Genomic DNA, 14963 nt, shown 5'->3' on the forward strand with positions numbered 1-14963 from the left:
ATCGGCAGTTATATGTAGTCATTGTTTACTCTTGGCCATACTGTTTTATTTACTTTAACATTTTTTAAAGATCTAACTTAAAACATTAAAATAGGCCAAGTGCAGTCCAGGCCTCCTAATTCAGACCTTTTGGAACTTGCTAGGAATACTGCTGAGTATCTGCAGTTCTGTCCCAGTGAGAGAAACATAAGATTTAAGGAGAGGTCTTACTGCTGTGAAGTTTTAAATGTAGTTGTTAAAAAACAACTGACACTTTAAGCTATGGTCTAATTAGTGTGCATTGACTACAGGTAATGTATATTCAAAATTTTTTCTTTTTGTTAGCAGTGAGGGAGGATTTTAGTGGTTGAGTTGGGAATGGCTTAAATTTTTTTCTGAATACCAAAGAAACATGAATTTAAAATTTTGTTATTAACAAAATTCATTCAGTATCTTAGAAGTGTTGTAATTAGAATTTCGCTCATTCAGGAAACAACAGGTGATCTTTGCCCAGTGTATCTGAGTTATCATTGTGTAGTACATCATCCCTAAATTTAGCAGCTTAACCACAAACATGTATGGTCACCCACAGTTTATGAGTCAGGAATCCGGGAGCATCTTAGCTGGGTGCTTCTGGCTTGAGGTATCATCAGCTTGCAGTGAAACACAGCCAGGGCCACATCATTGAAGGCTTGACTAATGCTGGAGAAGCAACTTCTAAAATGACTCACTCCACTGGAGGGACTCAGTTTTTCACTATATGGGTGTCTCTCCAAGGCTACCTGGGTGACAAGTGGTATCTGGCTTCCCCAAGAGCAAGTGATTCAAGAAAGTCAGTAGAAGCCATATTCTTGTATGACCTATCTCCAGCAATATACCGTTTATTCCTGCCATATTCTGTTGGTCACATAGACCAACCACTGTACCATCCTGCTGCAGTATGGGAAGGGAATACACAAGGGCATAATTAGCAGGAGATGGGGATCAACGTGGACCTCCTACATTATGCTTAGAGAAAATATTGGGTTTTGTTGACAACCAAGGCAAGGTAGTTAGAAAGCTTCTGTTATCTTACTCTCTGAAGGGTTTAGTTTCGTAAATGAGGGTTACAAAACACTAATTTACCATTCAGAGTATAAAAGAAAAAGAAAGTGGGCCTGAAAGTTCTGTTCTAATGGTTGAGTTTGGCTAGGTGGGGGTGTACAGTAATCTGTCTCCCAGATTGTGCTTTTCTAGCTGGGTGATTTGAACATTCCTGAGTTGGGTACAGCAGTAGTAAGGAGTGGTGAGCCTATAAGAATTTCAGGGAATAAATCATAGCAGAGGGTCCTGAATTGGATTTCCCCTTAAGGCTATCCCATAGGAATTTAGTCCTAGTTTATGATACAACCAGGTAACAGACATATGGGGAAAAAAGGGCTTGAGTCAAAATTTTAAATGTAGGTATAGTTATCTTGATAGAAAATTGAGGAATGTGAAGTCAGAAAGAATCAGTTCCTGGGACAGAAATTCTCAACCTTTCCAATTTTCTAAAACACTTGATTTTTTAGGTTAAAAAAAAAAAGTTTATTGAGACTCAAAGTTTACTCCAGGAACAGTTCGGAGCATAAAGTTATTACGAAGCAGTCACTACTTAACATAGAATTTACTTTTTTCTTTTTTAATTCCTACACCCAACATGGGGCTTGAATTTACAACCCCCAAGATCCAAGAGTTGCATGCCCTACCAAGTGAGCCAGCCTGGCACCCTCAGCATAGAATTTAAATCTCAAAGTATTAATGACCTGTTTTATTGTTAATTTTTAAAGAAATCTTAAATCCACCATTTGGGAAGCTACCCTATCAGGAGGGAATATTTTGCAGTTTGTGAACTTTGATACTCCTGATTTACTGAAACTAATTCACCACATAGTTCTCTGTAAAGATTTGAACAATCTTTTGAATCATTTGTCACTAGCAGTCTCCTACACTTAAGTATACTAAAACTGTTAGGTATGCCATGCAGGTGAAATTTGAATACACAACTTGAAATAATTTGTATATATAACAATAAAAATCCGGTAGGTTGAAGGCTGTGTTCTAGCACCCTTAAACCAGTTTCACAACTGTCTTTGTTCTTACCATCTTCCTGTGTGAGAAAGTTATCTGCCTTTTGCTGATATAAATGTTAAAAATTGTTCCTACAAATTAATATTGAGCACCTACTATTGTAAACTCTGGGAATATGTGAGTAAGCTAGGTAGATAAGAGGGCCTCTTTAAAAGGAAGTAAGCTTCTAATTATTTAGAATTCATATCTAAGTAAAGGCTTGCCTCTACTAAAATAATGAGCAGAGCCTCCAAGGATGTTGACTTTACCTTAACTTTGGAAGGAACTCGGTGGAGACGAATATTTTCTACACTGACTTGCTTTCTCATAACATTGGTTTGAGTAAAAACAAAAAACCTAATTCCCATAGAAGGGCTGAGACTCAAAGTATGAGAGGGAGTGTGAAAGATAGGAATATGCAACAGAAACCATTGAATTTACTTCGTAGAGGTTCTGCTTGTACCTCTGGACTCAGCCTATCCCAGTCGCTACTTCCTTGAGGAAGCTACAATTTAGAAACAGCAGACTAGCTCAAAACTGGCATCTTAGCTGGAGATAGTACTGTCAGCCAAATTAGGAATGACCTTCTACACAATTTGACCTTTTGCACCAGAATCCAAAGTGTAAACTTCCGCATCCCTAGGTCTCCATCATTTTGGGTTTTGCTCTCTAACAGACTTCTTCCCCTGATGATGGATATTAGGAATGACCACCTATTGGGGACTTTTTATTTATTTGGTTGTGGTTAAAACACTGTTAACTCCTGCAGTTGTAGCTACCACAACTATCCCATACTTACTGGCTTCCCCTTTTTCTTGCCAAAACTTTCCGCCTACAAAGAATTGTCTAGGGTCTTCACTCTAAATCCAAAATTCAGCTAATAATAAACCTGGGGCAAATTTAGGGCATGGTTCCTGGATTATTGTCAGTCTTTAAAGTTTAAAAAAATACAGTGGTCGGGGCGCTTGGGTGGCACAGCGGTTAAGCACCTGCCTTCGGCTCAGGGCGTGATCCTGGCGTTGTGCGATCGAGCCCCACATCAGGCTCCTCCGCTATGAGCCTGCTTCTTCCTCTCCCACTCCCCCTGCTTGTGTTCCCTCTCTCGCTGGCTGTCTCTATCTCTGTCGAATAAATAAATAAAATCTTTTAAAAAAATTTAAAAAAATACAGTGGTCCTTATAGGACTAAGTTACACTGCCTTACATGAGATTTGGTCAGGGGGTGTACCCACAATAGGTCAGGCACTAACAATAGAGAAATGAAAATGATGGGCATGGCCCCCTACCCTCATAATCTTTAACAGTCTGGTAGGGAACAAACATTTCAGATGCCATGAGGTAGTTTGTTGGGGTGGGAAGTATAATACATTTTATAGAATTTGGGGGAAACCATTTAAGACAATTTGACTTTGGTTCTCACTACAAAACGACTATTGTTACTATTGTTCTATTTACACAGGTTAAAAAAAAAAGATAATCACTGTAAATGCTATAAAGCTTTGGAATTGAAAAACCTAAGATCTCTTAGCAACATTTTAATACAGAACAACTAAGTTTAATAAAAGTTAGACACAAGGGGCACCTAGGTGGCACAGTTGGTTAAGCCTCTGACTCTTGATTGCAACTTAGGTTGTATCTCAGGATTGTGAAGTCAAGCCCTGTGTTGGACTCCACACTCAATGGGGAATCTGCTCAGGATTCTCTCTCACCTTCTCCCTCTGCCCCTCCCCCCTGCTCTAAAATAAATTTAAAAATAAATAAAAGCTAGACACAATTATCAAGAGCATTCTGTCAGCACTCACCAGCTAGAAAACGAAAACTCACAAAAGAGGAGTAAATGAGTAAAAACCATGAGTTTATACAAGACATGAAGTTCCTTTGGAACTTACTGAGAGAATTAATGGAAGAGAAATACCACGTTCATGGATGTAAAGAGTATAAAAGTGCCTCTAAAAATGTCTGCAGAACAGTGAAGTCCCAGCAATATTCTGGGAGGTGTATCCTCTGAGGAAATAACAGAAATCACAAAGTTTTAAAAATATGGTTAGATTTAACAATTACGAATGTATGTAGTAAAAAAAAAAAAAACAGACTGGAAAATAGTTAAGACAACTTTATTTAAAGAGCTCATATTTAACAAAAACATGAACATCTTTACAGAGGAAACTCACAAAGGAGATATGGGAAAGGGGATTCTAATAAATAGGCAATTCATAAAAAAAAAAAAAAACGTGGCTTTATTTTAGCCTAATGTCAAGAATTTGAAAATATGTGTGTCCTGCCAGGCCTAACCCTACTTCCTTGCAGGGGATTCATTTGTTGCAATAACATTTATTCAAAGTTTACCATATATCAGGCACTGAACAATGCTCCGTACAAGTTCTCTTAATCCACACAGCAATCTCTGGAGGTAGAACTTTCACTAGCTTCAGAAACAGGCTTAGAGAAAGTAACTTTCTCAAGGTCACAACTAGTTAAGGGGCTGAACTGGGATTAGTGTACATATTTTGTGACTCCAAAGCGCAAGCCATAACCACTCACTACACTTTGGGGAAATAAATCTTACCGAAATAATTACCAAGTTAGGGGAAGCCACCTGTGTAATGTTCACGATGAATAACTGGTAGCAGCCAAAATTCTGAATAAGGGGCGCCTGGGTGGCTCAGTGGGTTAAGCGTTTGCCTTTGGCTCAGGTCATGATCCTGGAGTCCTGAGATCCCCACATCAGGCTCCCTGCTCAGCAGGGAGTCTGCTTCTCCCTCTCCCTCTGTTGCTGTCTCTGCTCATTCTCTCACTCTCTCTCCAATAAATAAAATCTTTAAAAAACAAAAAAAATGCTGAATAATAAGAGAAAGTTAAAATATAGTATGTCAATATCACCTAGCTTTGAAAAATAATATGATTAAAATGGAAAAAGGCAAGATACAAAATTGCACACAACAAAGAACAGATGAGACAGAAAATAAGCCAAATGAAACTTTAAATCCAAGCACATCAATCATGACATTGAACGTGAATAGTTTAAATGTCAATTAAAAGGCAAAGATTCTTCATAATGCATATTAAAAAAAAAAAAAAAACAAAAGCTCCCTATAGGAAACCCACTTTATAAGGGGTGGCAGAGTCAGTTAAGTGTCTGACTCTTGGTTTCAGCTCAGGTAGTGATCTCAAGGTCCTGAGCTCGATTGAGCCCTACCTCGGGCTCCATGCTCAACTCCAGGCAGTTGAATCTGCTTGAGATTCTCTCTATCTCTTCCTCTGCCCCTCCCCCCGCCACGCTCTCTCGCATTCTCTCTTTCTCTCAAATAGATAAATAGATCTTTAAATATAAATGAACCAATAAGTTCACTTTATTATTTTTTTAAGGCTTTTTTCTTTTGAGAGAGTGTGTGCCTATACGTGCAATGCGTGGGGGAAAAGGGGCAGAGGGAGAGAGAGAATCTTAAGCTGGCTGCATGCCCATTGCAAAGCCCTATTCCTGGACTTGGTCTCACAACCCTGAGATCCTCACCTGACCTGAAATCAAGAGTCAGACGCTCAACCCACTGAGCCACCCAGCCACCCCAGTAGGTTAACTTTAAAGAGAAAAGGGTGGAAAAGATATACCATGTAAACACCATTCAAAGGAAAGCTGTAGTGGCTAAATGGATATACCAAGGTAGATTCTGGAACAAAATTCATTTCCAGGGATAAAGAAGGATATTTATGATAAAAGAACCAATTCATCAGAATATAATTTTTTTAAAAAGATTTTATTTATTTATTTGACAGAGATAGCCAGCGAGAGAGGGAACACAAGCAGGGGGAGTGGGACAGGAAGAAGCAGGCTCCCAGCGGAAGAGCCTGATGGGGGGCTCCATCCCAGAACGCTGGGATCACAACCTGAGCCGAAGGTGGACGCTTAACGACTGCGCCACCCAGGCGCCCCTCAGGAGAATATAATCTTAAATGTATATGAACCTAATAACAATTTCAAAATACATGAAGCAAAAACTGACAGGTGAGATAGACAAATACAATCAGAGATTCCAAACTCCTGGTAAATGGTAAGACAGGTAGATAGAAAAAAAGTAAAGTTTAGAAGTAGTGAATAACATTTTTAATCAATGACCTAATTAAATGTATAGAATATTTCACCCATCAATATCAAAATATACATTCTTCCCAACTGCACAAAGATTATTCTCCCAAATGGACCATATCTTGAGCCATAAAGTAAGTCACAATCCCTTTAAGATAGTTAATACCTTGCAAACCATGTTCTTTATCCACACCAGACCAAATCAATAACTAAATTATCAATAGCGAATCTGTCTGGAAAATCCCCCACATATTTAGAAATTAAACAATATGCTTCTGAATAACTCTTAAGAAAAAATTACAAGTGAAATTAGAAAAATTTTGAAATGGAAAATGAAAACAATTTATCAAAACTGTGGAATTAAACTAAAGAAGTGCCTAAAGGATCACTTATAGTATTAAATGTATTAACTATTAAGTATTAATGAATATTAACTTATTAATGTGTTAAAATATTAAAGATCTTGACTCAAGAAAATAAGCTTCCACCTTAAGAAACTAGAAAAAGAAGAGCCATGGGGCACCTGGGTGGCTCAGTCGTTAAGCGTCTGCCTTCGGCTCAGGGCATGATCCCAGGGCTCTGGGTTCGAGGCCCACATCGGGCTCCTCCGCTGGGAGCCTGCTTCTTCCTTTCCCACTCCCCCTGCTTGTGTTCCCTCTCTCGCTGGCTGTCCCTCTCTCTGTCAAATAAATAAAATCTTAAAAAAAAAAAAAAAAAGAGCCAGTTAAACCTAACATGAGCTGAAGGAAGGACATAATGAAATGCAGAAACCCATAAAATTGAAAAAAAAACAAATATAAAAAAAATAAGGGGCACCTGGAGAGCTCAGTCAGTAGAACATATGACCCTTGATCTCTGGGTCATAAGGTCGAGCCCGACATTGGGCATAAAGTTTAGTTTTTAAAAATTAAAAAATAAAATCTTTAAACAATAAAACCAAAAGCCACTTCTTTGACAAAATAAAATTTGTAAAGCTTTCTTCTAGCCATATTGATCAACACCCACCCCCCCCCCCCGCAGACATACACAGGGAAGAAAAAAATTACCAACATCATTAATTAAAGAGAGGGCACATCACTAGAGAACTCACTGGCAATAAAAGGATAATAAAGGGATTTTGCAAACAACTTTATTAAATAAATTCAACAACTTAGATGAAATGGACAAAATTTTTGAAAGACACAAATCACTCAGGTCACTCAAGAAGAAATAGAGTCTAGCAGTTCTGCGAAAGGTTAAACAGTTACCATGTGACTCAGCAATTCCATTCCTACTATATACTTAAGAGAAATGAAAACATACGTCCACACAAAAACTTGTACATGAATGTTTATAGTAGTATTATTCATAGTAGCCAAAGAGTGGAAGCAACCCAAATGGCCATTAACTGATGAATGAATAAACAAAATGTTCCGTAACCCATACAATGGAATATTATTCAGCCACTGTGGGTAAATGTATGGTATGTGAATTATAACTCAATAAGCTGCCACATATATATATATATATATATATATATATATAAAATATTTTTAAATAAGTAACTTGAATAGCCTTATATGTCTGAAAGAAATTGTAGTTAAAATCTTTCCCACAGGGGTGCCCAGGTGGCTCAGTTGGTTAATTGTCTGCCTTCAGCTCAGATCATGATCCCAAGGTCGTGGGACTGAGCCCAGGCTCAGGCTCCTGGCTGAGCAGGGAGCCTGCTTCTCCCTCTCCCCACTGCAAGTGTGCTCTCTTTCTGTCAAATAAATAAATATAATCTTAAAAGAAAAAAAAAATCCTTCCCACAAAGAAAATTTCAGGCCCAGATGGCTTGTCCTGTGAATTCTAACAAATATTTAAGGAGGAAATAATATACTTTTCAAGAAAACAGTGGAGGAAAGAATGTTGCCTAACTCATTTTATGAGAACAGCATTATACCAGTTATTGGTACCAGTATACCATTACACGAAACTTGTAAAACATTACAAGAAAACTATAGACTAATATTCCTCATGAAGACAGGAAAATCCTTTTAAAAAATTAGCAAATCAAATACAGCAATTTATTAAAAGGTTATATCCTGATTGAATAGAATTAGTCCCAGGATTAAAAGGTTAATTTAACAATTGAAAATCAACTGGTGTAATTCGTCATATTAACAAATTTAAAGGAAAAATGTGATTATCTCAGTGAGATGCAGAAAAAAGTATTTGACAAAATTAAACATTCATGATAAAAACTTTAAGAAGCCTATAGCTACCATCATATTTAATCCAGTGAAAAACTGCATTGTAAACCTTTGGGAAGAAAGCAGGATGACTGTTCTAACCCTTCTGCAATAGGGCAGTGGAAGCTCTCGCAGTCCAGTAAAACAAGAAAAAGAAATAACGAGGGTGCACATTGGATAGAAAGAAAGAAAATGGTCTTTATGTGCACATGACATGATGAAGCAGAAATGCTATAGTTTTTTTAAAAAAAGCTACTAGAACAGGGGCGTCGGAGCGGCTCAGCCAGTTGAGCGTCTCCCTTCAGCTCAGGTCATGATCTCAGCATCCTAGGATTGAGCCCTGCATCAGGCTCTCTGCTGGGGGGAGGGGTCCACTTCTCCTTCTCCCTTTGCTCCTCTCCCCTGTTCATGCTCTCTCTCTCAAATAAATAAATAAAATAGTTTGTTTTTTTTTTTAAAGCTACTGGAGGGGCGCCTGGGTGGCACAGCGGTTAAGCGTCTGCCTTCGGCTCAGGGCGTGATCCCGGCGTTATGGGATCGAGCCCCACATCAGGCTCCTCTGCTATGAGCCTGCTTCTTCCTCTCCCACTCCCCCTGCTTGTGTTCCCTCTCTCGCTGGCTGTCTCTATCTCTGTCAAATAAATAAATAAATAAAATCTTAAAAAAAAAAAAGCTACTGGAACTAATAAGTGAGTGTAAAAAGGTCACAGGATACAAATATCAATTGTATTTTTAGTTATAACAATTAGAAATTGCAATGTGAAAGATAACATTTAAAAAATAAAAGGTAACATTTATAGTAGCATGAATATGAGATATTTAGGGATAAACTTAACAAAATATATGCAAGACCTGGATACAGAAAGCTATAAAACACTTCTGAGAAAAATGTAAAAGATCCAAATAAATGGAGAGAGATAACATATGAATCCAAAGACTCAATATTGAGTTACAACTTCTTCCCAAATTGAATTATACATCACCCCCAACAAAATTTTAGCAGGCTTTTTTTTTTTTTTTTGACGTGACAAACTGAAGTCTATATGGAAGTGAAGGATCTAGAACAGTTAAAGCAATTTTTAAAGGAACAAGAAAATTGGAGGACTTGCAGTACTTGACTTCAAGACTTACAAAACTTCAGTGATCAAATAACGTCATATTGGTGTTAAGATTGACAAACAGATCACTGGAACAGAAAAGAGTCCAGGAATACAAGCCTACATATGTGATCAATAGATTTTTGTCCAAGGTAGAAAGACAATTCAAGAAACGAACGATGGTCTTTATAATTGGTGCTGGAAAAACTGGATTTCCCAATGCAAAAACATAAACTTTGATCCATACTTTCACAGTATACAATTAGTTTAAAACACTCTGGATCTAAATATAAAACATAAAACCATAAAATTTCCAGAAAAAGAATAGGAGAAAAAAAAATCTGTGTGACCTTGTCTTGGTTAAAGATTTCTTAGATATGACACCATAAGTATGATCCATAGAAGTAACTGATAAGTTGGACTTAAAATTAAGAATTACTATTTGAAAAATATTGTTAAGAGAATGAAAAGACAACCCAGGAACTAGGGAATTATATATACTGCATATCACATATCTGATAAAGAATAAATATCCAGAATATATAAAGAAATCTTGAAACTCAATAAATAACAACAAAAAAACCCCAATAAAAATGATGAAAGATTTGAACAGCACTTCACAAAAGATACACAAATGGCTGATAAGTACATGAAAAGATGCTCTATTAGTCATTAGGGAAATGCAAATTATAGTCACGATGAAAGACCACTACACACCTACTAGAATGACTAAAATTTGAAAAGAATCACCATATTAAGTGTTGGCAAGAATATGGTACAATTCAAATTTCATACTCTCCTGGTGGGAAGACAAATGGTACAACTTTGGAAAAACAGTTTGGCAGTATTTATTTATTTATTATTTTTAAAATATTTTATTTGTTTGTTTGAGAGAGAGAGAGAGCATGAGCGGGGGAGGAACAGATGGAGAAGGAGAAGCAGGCTTTTTCCCCTGAGCAGGGAGCCAGATGGGGGCCTCGATCCAAGGACCCTGGGATCATGACCTGAGCCAAAGGCAAACGCTTAACCGACTGAGCCACCCAGGCGCCCAATTTGTTTATTATTTTTAATTGAAGTATAGGTGACATAAAATATTACAATAATTTCAGGTGAACTTAGTGATTAGGCATTCATATACATTAGGAAATGCTCACCACAATAAGTTTAACACCATCTGTCACCATAAAGTTATTACTATACTATTGACTATATTCCCTATGCTATACTTTTCATCCTCTTGACTTATTTATAACTGGAAATGTGTATCTTTTAATCCCCTTCATCTATTTCTTCCACTCACCCACCTACCTCCCCTCTGGCAACCACCAATTTGATCTCTGTATTTTGAGTCTGTTTCTGGTTTTTGTTGTTGTTGTTCGTTTGATTTGTTTTTTTTTTTAGATTCCACATATGAGTGAAATCATATGATATTTGTCTTTCTCTGTCTGACTTATTTTACTTAGCATAATACCCTCTAGGGTATCCATGTTGTTGCAAATAGCAAGATCTCATTTTTTTATGACTAAGTTTGGCAGTTTTTTAAAAAGATACACTTACCTATATGACTCAGCCATTCCACTGGATATTTACCCAAGTATTAACCAAGGAAAATGAAAGCAAATGTCCCTAAAAAAGATTTGTGCACAAATGTTCTAGTATCTTTATTTGTAATAGTCAAAAACTGCAAACAGTCCAACTCTTCTCCAACCAGAATATAGACAACATATCCATACAATTGAATACTACTTAGCAACAAAACCTACTAAATTATTGATAGACACAACAAACTGGATGAATCTCAGAAAAATGGTATGCTGAATGAAAGTAGACAAAAAAGAATATACACTGAATGATCCCATTTACATAAAATTCTAGAAAATGAAATTGAATTATAGCAACAAAATGCAGTTTAATGGTTGCCTGGAAAACAGGATGAGAGCAAGAGGGAGGAATTAATATGGAGCATGAGGAAATTTGAGGACAGGATGAATACATTATTTTTGATTGTGGAGATGGTTTCAAAGGTGTATACATATGTCAAAACTTACCACGTTGTACATTTTATTTATATATTTATGTATTTATTTTTCATGTAAGCTCTACACCCAACATGGGGCTTGAACTCAGGACCGCAGACCAAGAGTCACACGCTCTACCCACTGAGCCAGCCAGGGGCCCCATCTTGTACATTTTAAATACGTTCAATTTGTTGTTGGTCAGTCATACTTCAGTAAAGCTATTTTGTTTTTGATTTGTAAAGTCACAGATGGGTGAAGATATTTGCACAACACATACCTGAGAAAGGACTGTTAGGAGAACATACAAAAAACTTTCACAACTCAGTAAGACAAGCATTCTAATTTAAAAGTGGGATAAAATTCGAACACTTGGGCGCCTGGGTGGCTCTGTCGGCTAAGCATCCAGCTTCGGCTGGGGTCATGATCTCTGGGTCCTGGGATGGAGCACTGCATGGGGCTCCCTGCTCGTGGGGGAGTGTGGTTCTCCCTCTCTCTCTGCCCCTCCCCGCACTTGCGCTCTCTCTTCCCCTCCCTCTCTCAAATAAATAAATAAAATCTTAGGAAAAAAAAAAAAAAAGACTTGAACATTTTACCAAAGAGGCAACTGGCCGATAAACAGGCAAAAATATTCTCAGCATCTCTAGTAATTAGAGAAATGCAAATTAAAATCACGAGAAACCACGTCATTCCCACTACACTGGCTAGAATTAAAAAGACTGACAATATCCAGGGCTGGTGATGCCGTGGACTCTCTGGAATCCGCATACATAGCTGTTGAAAATGCGAAATCTTGAAAGCACTCTGGAAAACAATTGGGCAGTTTCCACGGGAAATACGGAAGTACATTTCAAGAGTTGAGTTGACCGTTCATTTGCATCTCTGCCATTTATTTCTGAAACCTCTGAAAAGAAAACGCCAGCTCAAAGCGCAGATCAGCGTTCGGGGCTCGAAGCGAGACCTCACGGACATAGCACCAGACGGCGCGGGGAGCCCAGAGGTCGGGGAGAAGAGGACAGCACACCGCCCGTGTCCGCGCCCCACCAGGCCCCGCACTCGGGTTCCCAGGAAGGAGGCACATTGCACAGCCCCTGCCTCTGGAGACACGAAGGGGGTTGGTGGAGCAGAGCTGAGAGCAGACCCGCGGAGCCGCAACCCCCCAGACTACGCCCTCTGGCGCGCTGTCAGCGCCCCCCCTTTCCTAGTCAAACATCCCCAGCAATAGAGAAAAAGAGTTGTTAGGAAAATGAATTTGAAGATGCAAGCAAGGGGCTTGTACCTCATGCGAACAATCTTTCAGAGCCACCGAAGGGTCGGTCTTAAGTATGTGAGTGAAAACCAGATTCACGTGGACTGTGTGAAAAATGGACTTGACCTGGAGGCAGGGAGACCAGTTTCACTCGGCCCCCAAGTTTTACCACCAGTATATGTACTGCAAACACATGCCAGCTAGACCGAAAATTGGACTGGTGCGATTATTTGATGTCATGCTATCATATTCAGTGCAGTAAACCAGTGTTGAATGCACAAAGCCAATAGAAAGCTCTATGATTAGGATTTCAGCTTCAGTTAGGAATGAGGATAAAATTAAAAAGCTAATATTCAGATCTTATCAAACGGGAATTCCTCTTATTTAACACTTCCAAATCGTTCTAGAATCGTGTTAATGGGTTAATTTTAACAGTGGTCCAAAGAAACTCTTAAATTCTGTTTTCTTGAACCACCAAAACTGTGTTATTTTACTTTAGACTCGATAAATTGTAGTTTAGAAAATCATACACACCCTAGATATGATGTTTATTAACCAGAATAGTTTTTTTTTTTTTAAAGATCTTATGTATTTATTTGAGAGAGACAGAGGGAGAGCACAAGAGCGGGGTTTGTCAGAGGGAGTGGGAGAAGCAGAATCCCCGCTGAACAGGGTACCTATTGCCAGGCTCCATCTCAGGACCCTGGGATCACGACCCGAGCCAAGGTAGCCGCTTAACTGACTGAGCCACCCAGGTGCCCCAACCAGAATAGCTTCTTAAAAAGAATACCTTATATTCTGATCACAATGGAAATTATTTCCTACAGCTGGACATATTAATACTATATAATTTCATGGAGTTGCTCTAGCATTACTATTAGGTTCTGAATTGTAGGGTCTTTCTCATCTGCAGCTTTGATTTGTTGTGCTAAGTCCATTCAGAGGTTAATTAGAACTACATATGCAGAGATAGATGAAAATTTTAAAGAAAAAAAGTGTAAAAGTTCCAGTTTATAAGCAACGTTAAGGGCTTTCTGTTTTATCATACCCTTTAAACTGCTGTACAAACATTAAGGTGAAGTTACTGTTTAACTTTACACTTTTTCTCAATACAAGGTCAGCATCTTCCGTACACAGGCTCAAGTAATTCCCATTATGCCATGCCCTGTGTGCACCTTCTGGAAGTTACCTGGTCTGGCCCATGGACCCCTAATATCTGGTACATTTCCAAATCTCGTTGTGGAAGCGCTTGGAAATCTTTCACTACCACTAGGTGGAGGACACCTGTTTCAGGAGGGGAAGAGTTATGAAATACCAAGCGAAAAGAGGAAAAGGGAGTTATGACCACTGTTCCAGGGCTCCAAACCCATTTGGGAGTTAGGGGACCCTCAGGTCTCCATTCATTACTCGCTGCTCCACACCTCTCAGATGCAGGTCTCTAGGAACTCAAGATTGAGGTTCCAAACCCCATCCCCCAATGCCACATACTGTTTTCCCCCAACTGGGAGGCTCCCAGGACATTTCTGAACACGGTCATCTCCAGCTCAAAGGAATCTGTGCTTTGTTGCAAATGAAGGATGACAGATTACCACATCCTACAAATTCGAGCATCGTCAGGTCGGCAACGATCTTCCAGGGAAAGGGCAGTCGGAGACGTCTGGATTCTCTTCTTTCTTCCCCACTTCTTGTGACGGAGGCATCATTCTCCTTCCTACCCTCTAAGCTAAGAGGAGCTCTCTAATCGTTCCTGCAAGTCTTCCATGCCTTCTTCCTTTTCAGTTTTTCCACTTCCAAACTGTTGAAAGAGGTGACAAGCAGCACAGAGAACAAGATGCAAAGTAGTTTCTTAAAACACCTCCTTTTCTAGGCTCTCAAGGCGTCCCCTTTAAGGAACCAGGCCCACCTCTCTCCCAGTCACCTACTGGCTTTCCTTGCTGCCCATCACTCTACCTTTAAGAATATTTCCTGTTCCTTCAACCCAACTTGCACACCTCCGCCCCCCGGCCCTCCTCATTGGGCCACCCGAGGCCCGTTCAGGCTTCGGTTTTCCCTCCATCTCCTCCCGCCCTCTAGCCAAGCGCATCGGCGTCCGGGTTCTGATTGGCTACCACGGCAGCCTCCCCGGGGCCGGGTTGGTGGGCTGAGTGGCAGGGGCGGGCGCGCGGCGCACTCAGGGTAGGCTGTTCGCGTGCCGAGCGGCGGCCGCGGGAGGGGCGGGGAGGGGCGGGGGGAGGGGGGGCTG

Source organism: Ursus arctos, unplaced genomic scaffold (assembly GCF_023065955.2).
Source record: "Ursus arctos isolate Adak ecotype North America unplaced genomic scaffold, UrsArc2.0 scaffold_4, whole genome shotgun sequence".
Taxonomy (NCBI): domain Eukaryota; kingdom Metazoa; phylum Chordata; class Mammalia; order Carnivora; family Ursidae; genus Ursus; species Ursus arctos.